A 6,165-nucleotide genomic window follows, 5' to 3' on the forward strand; every position below is an offset into this window, starting at 1 on the left:
CCTGAGGTGGCTCAGTGCAGAGCACAGGCCCAGCAGGACTCATTCACTCAACTGCTCGTAGAACCATAAAATAATAGAATATCCTGAGTTGGAAGAGATCCACAAGGATCATTAAGTTCAACTCCTGGCCCTGCACAGGACAATCCCAGGAGTCGCGCTTTGTGCCTGAGAATGTTGTTCAAACCTTTCTTGAACTCTGGCAGGCTTAGTGCTGTGACCACTTCCCTGGGGAGCCTGTTCCAGTGACCAACCAACCTCTGGGTGAAGAAACTGTTCCTGATATCCAGCCTAAAGCTTACTTAAGACTGTTTCCTTTGAGCTTTTGAATCACAGAACTCTGGTGTGTACAGTGCAAAGGCACTTGGCCTTAGTGACAGAACTTGAGTTCACAAAGACTTACGAAATTTGAGTGCTGGTTCTGCTTGTTTGAACTTTCCTCTACACAACCATTTTGTATCCCTACCCTTTGCACTCCATATTTGAGTTCTTTCTGGACATTTGACAGCAACTTTCTTTCATTTCAGAGGTGTGCTTTTAACTGGCTTTATGATAACCAACCTTAGTTGCTCCATATTCTAGACTATAGAAAAACACTGCAGTCTGCATATGCTCAGTGAGAACTTTCTAGATTTTATCATCTGAAGAAGTTTTGATTCTGTCAATCTGGTCCAGTGCATGTATCAGCAGACCTTTGTATGCATTTATCTCTGGGCTACTGTGGGACTTGGACTGAATCCATACACTTGAACCAAGAGCAAATGGCATATATGTCCTGTGCTCCAAACAACATCTCCCTCAGGTACATCAAAAAGGAAGGGACAGCTTGTGGGGGACAAATAATTGGACCTCTAGAGAGAGAAGGGATCACACCAAGTTGACTGGGACAAGGAAACGAATATATGTGATTGAAGGGCATGGATTGGCAGGAGAAAAACTGAGGCTAGACCTTATGGAAAGGGTTTGAAATAGATCCTCAAAGGACAAGAATATTAGATGGAGAGCTGGGATAGAAACAGCGGGGAGGGAAGAGACTTAGGACTCAGTAGGTGATAAGACTGAAACTGTAAGAGGATGTGAGATGGGAAAACTATAAATGGCTGAACAAATGCATTGGAACTGAGAACCATTCGCATAAAGAGAAGCTGAGCGGAGGCACAAGTGAGAAAAGTGGGCCTGACAGGAAGAAATAAGACTGGCTGGGCAAAAGTTCAAAATGGACATTGAGGATAAAGGGTCTGGGATCTACTAAATATGGAGGCATCTGGTGGCTGAGTGTAGATATAGAGAAAAGCTGAACAAAATGCTCAGAATGGATAGTTTGGACTGGCTGATGAAGGGAAAGTACAGTGTTGGTGAGTCGGAAAAAAGTGGAAGAGGGAATGTCAAAAGAAGACATCTAGAATTATGTTTCTGAAAGCAGACACTCAAAACTCAGAAAATTAGCTAGTTAAATCTAAAAAACCCCAAACTGATTTGTATACACAAATGCCCAGCTCAGCACCCAAACATTCTTAACTTTGCATAAGGCAGAGGAATCAAAGCATTCTGCACAAAGGCACTAGTCGTCAAAGGGCTTCTCATATCAAGAGCACTGCTGCTTACTGCTGGGAAGTTAAAACAGAAGCTCGGAGGGAGCCCTTAAAGCACAGAAACTGCATTCCTTCCTACCACAAAGCCGCTTCCCCAATCCTTTGCATAACCTTGGTCTCCCCAGCACCTCCTCCCACCCTTCTTTCTCCTCCACCACCTCCTGCTAAACCTTATCTGCTCTACCACATCCTCATTCTCCTCCTGTCCATAGACTGCTCTGCTCATTCTCACGTACTGCTTTGGCTCCCCAATAGTAAAAAGTAACACTGTGGGGAACTAAAGCCATGAAGAAGGAGGATGTGGCTGTATAAGTGGAGAGAATGGAAAGAAACACAGAATATAGAGAAAGTTGCCCTGAGAAACCTGATCTAATTGGGCTGCTTTGGGTAGGGAGTTGGATGATGTGACCTCCAAAGGTCCCTTCCAACCTAGGTTGCTCTGTGAGGAGCATCTCATGAGAGGCGTTGGGCTAAGGCAGACACAGATGAGTTATAAGTGAGAAAATGAGAAAGAATATCTTCAGCCTTGTGATGTTTTCATGTTCTTTGGAAGAAGTTCACATTCCCCAGCTCTTGGAATAGGACTCTGATAATTTCAGTTATATACAGACCTCCTTAATACCACAGGCTCAACTAAGCCACCTGAATTGCAACATGCAAATTTGTTAAAGAGGAAAGGTGAAGCTTGGTGAAGTTTTAGTTACTGTTACAGTTGGTTTAAAGAGCAAAGCTCTTTGTCTACTTGCCTGTAGTATATCAGTAGGTTCATTACAGTAGCTTTTTTATTCCAAGTGTACATTTTCAGTGTTTTAGGTATGTGGGTATGCAAAATTATGTAAATCTGATTTGAGTATTGCTTAGAACAAGGAAATGTGGTGAGATAGCAGGTTCCACAAAAAATAAATTAGAAATAAATGCAAACTTTGGAATTGGTACCCACAGTCTGTGCCATCATAGTCTTTTCTATCAGCAATCCATACATTTTAAATACACAAGAGTGGGATTTCCACTGAGAAAATACTCTTCTGGACATTCTCAAAGAAAAAATGCTTATTTTATTGTCACCAGTAATAAAGTCTCTGCTATGAATTTACAATGTGCAGTTAGAGTATAAGAAAAATTTAGAGAAATGGTATAAATAGACTGAATTGAACTGTCATGTGATATATGTACTAGTTATGAAGTTGGCACCATGGTTTGAACTAAGCTCAATGATTATGAAGTGAATTTTTTTGTGCAGAGATTCCAATGAGGGAGAAAAAAAATAAAAAGAAATGGAAGAAAGACGAAGAAATCAAATGATACAAAGAGAAAAAAAATACTGAGGCAGGTTTACTGAGGAAAAGAAATGTGCAAAATACAGACTGTAAGCCCTGTTGTAATAACAAGAGAAGACAAATACAGATTATAAGACTCTGTCAGTGTATGGATTTTGAAATGGGGTTATAGAGATACAGTTTCATGAAGCAGGAGACAAAAAAACCCCAGCAGATATATTAGGGATGTACATACGTATTTTTCAGGAAGTTTGAAGAATTTGATAAATGTAGGCTGTCAGATAAAAACAAATAATAGCACCTTTTTGCTGCATTTCTCTCTGATGTAGGTGTGTAATTGCTCAGATCTAGAAATTCTAAAACTCTCTTTGACTGAGTAGAATTAAAAAATATATGCTATCACTGTAAATTATTACAAGTAGATTATCCCTCAGTATAGTAAGTGCAATTTTTCTACCACCTACGCCTCTGATGTGTGGCTGGAAGGACTCTAAAATATTTTACAATCAGTATTTTGGATTTAGGTCAGCAATAGTTCTCTGACGTATCTCTCCACAAAAATTGATTAGGAACCACCCAGCAGCTAATAAAGGTGATTTTTAAAGTAGGCTACAAAGATCATATATAAGTTGAATGTCCAGCTGTAGTATGAATACTTTCTTTGAAAGAGGATTGGTGATCTCCAACAGCAGTGGGCTGCAAAATGTTCCAATGAACTTATGCTAATCATGGGTGATCTCTCCAGATAATGACCTGACTGACCTTTTTCCAGCGTGTCTGCCAGTCTGGTACGGCACCACCTTCAGAGAAAATGGAATGCTTGCTCCTCTGGAATTTTGCAGAACCTGTGATTTTGTCTCATTAATTACAGTATTTTGTCTAAAACAGCCAAAGAACTTCTGCTTGCATGTGCAACTGAATGGTGATAATTAAGCTTGATTAGACAGCCTATCATCCGGAATAGGATGGATTGTATGGGATACAAACAGTACTTTGGCAGAAATGCATCATCATTTGGCCTCCTTCACAGCTGCAACACATGATTATTCACTCTTTATGCCACAGATGAAAAATCTAACCAGAAACAGATGGGGAGTAAATATTTTTAGAAACAGTATTTCAGAGCATTAACAAGAGGAAGAGAAAAAGTTTCCAACTTTGGAAATAACAAAAATTTTAAACCTGCTTGTTAAAGTATATTAATAGTATTTTTAAAAAGTTTTAATTATAAATAATACTGCCCCCCAAAATATTTTTCTCAGATTCTTCCATTTACACATTACTTGTGGTCAAAAGCAGTATGAAATGCAAATTCTTTAATTCAAGTACAATAGATGCTCTAAATTAACATTTTATATTAACACACAGTGCTCAAATAGCTCATTTAAAAGTTCTTGTTGTTTCTGTCTGAATGCTTATTTTAATTTTGTATTATTTATCCAGCATCTAATTGGTTTTTATACAAGACTTACTAAGAAAACGGAAAAGTAGTTGTCATTGATCTTAGAAAGCTTTTGATAAGCTTGAAATTGCTTTTTTGATGTCCTAAGCATCTCCAAAATTAACTCACTATTTGACTCTTTCCAGTTATCATAGTTTTCCTGCAAGAGGAAATGATCCTTCTCCTCCAAATTATAGCGTCAGAGAAGGATCAGTTCTGCTTTTCAAGCTATGTTTGTGATAAAGATATTTTTATGAAGAGAGGAATTATTACTCTAGTTTTCTTGAATATCTGCAAGTCTGATGAGTGCAAATGTCTTTTATTTCTTTCTAATTCCAAGTCAGTGGTGGAGAATCATCAATACCAAGCAGAAAAGTCCTGAGTTTCTAGTTCAGCATTGAAGAAACCCATATTATGTCAGTGCTGAGTGTTCTAGTCTTCTGAGAGCTGCCTTCAGTGTCTTCAGCTTCCATCCTAAAATTGCAATATGGATGCAGATGTGGTTTATAGGAGGTAAATTTTTCCAGTGGAATTTTAGAAACAAAATATCTTCTTAATTTGTTTCATAGATTTGACTTATTTTAACTCTAGATGAATGAAAAATATTTGACTAGGAGAGTATACATGATCCTCCAGTAATTAAAAGTTGAATTGCAAGATCTTTTATAAGTATGAAAGGTAATTTCTATTTGTCATTCTTGTCTTGGATAGAGAAAGTTCTGAAGCCCTTACTTGCTTTTAACTCTCAGTTAATTTTTTTGTTGACTGACATATTTATCATGTTCATGAACTGGGAAGTAGCACATTGTGATGTTTTTTAAGCAGGAACTTCTTCCTGTTTGGCTCCAAGGAGACACTGTAGCCCAATGCTGTCACCAGACTTTTCACTTCCACAGTGAGATTGTTAGTGTAGATAACACTGACTATGTTTAGATATAGTTTTGAGAACTCAGGTCTGTAAAAAGCTCATCACTGCCAACGATTTTTGGTTTCAGTGAGGAGCAAGCTCTGAAAAATTTCAAGTTAATTAGTTAGGTTACTTAGTTATGACTTCCAAATTGTCTTATTTGGCATGATGTACTGCATATCAATATTGTTAAACAAAACCCTTCTCTTCATTCTAGATCTGCCTCATTTCACCTCATATATTTTGGAAGAGTCATGATGTTTTCCTGATTTCTGGGTGCTTGAAAACAATTGAGATATGTTAAATAATGTTAAAATTTAAAATGATAATTTTCTTAGCTTTGATTGACCTTGAATTTCATTTCTATGTTTAGATGTACTGGGTAAATTTACCATGGTATCTCAGGTATTGAGTTATCTTTTATTTTGTATTTTGACTGTAATCTATACAATGAAGTTGTTATTAATTACTATCAGTTGTTTTACTGTAGGGACTAAAATCCACATTTAAAATCTTGAAACCCTTTTGTATTAAAATTCTGCAAAGACATGATTAAATGCAACTTAATTCTAAGAAAGTTTCATAAGATAAAATCAAGATATCACTGTGGAGGAAAGCCAGAAGAAGCAACAGGAATAGGAAAATAACTGAAACCACAGCAGAATATGGCTAATTCTTATGTTAGACCAGACGGAGCTATAAATTCTATTCTTGGTATACATGAATAGAAATGATTCAACTGGCAGGCTTTTGTTTGCACCGGAAAAAATAGTGACAAATACATATATCTATATATCTATGTATATTTAAATTTACTTCAGTACTGTAGTCTCTTTCACAGTAATGTATCTCACCTATTATATTTTTTACTGAGTTTGACAGCACTGATGGTGTTTCTAGGTAAATTAAAAAGTAGCAACAGATGGAAAAGGCCCTATAACCCTGCATGCC

The sequence above is a fragment of the Manacus candei genome, unplaced genomic scaffold (genome assembly GCF_025592945.1).
Source record: "Manacus candei isolate 608988 ecotype Guabito, Panama unplaced genomic scaffold, ASM2559294v1 h1tg000033l, whole genome shotgun sequence".
NCBI classification, from domain to species: Eukaryota; Metazoa; Chordata; class Aves; order Passeriformes; family Pipridae; genus Manacus; species Manacus candei.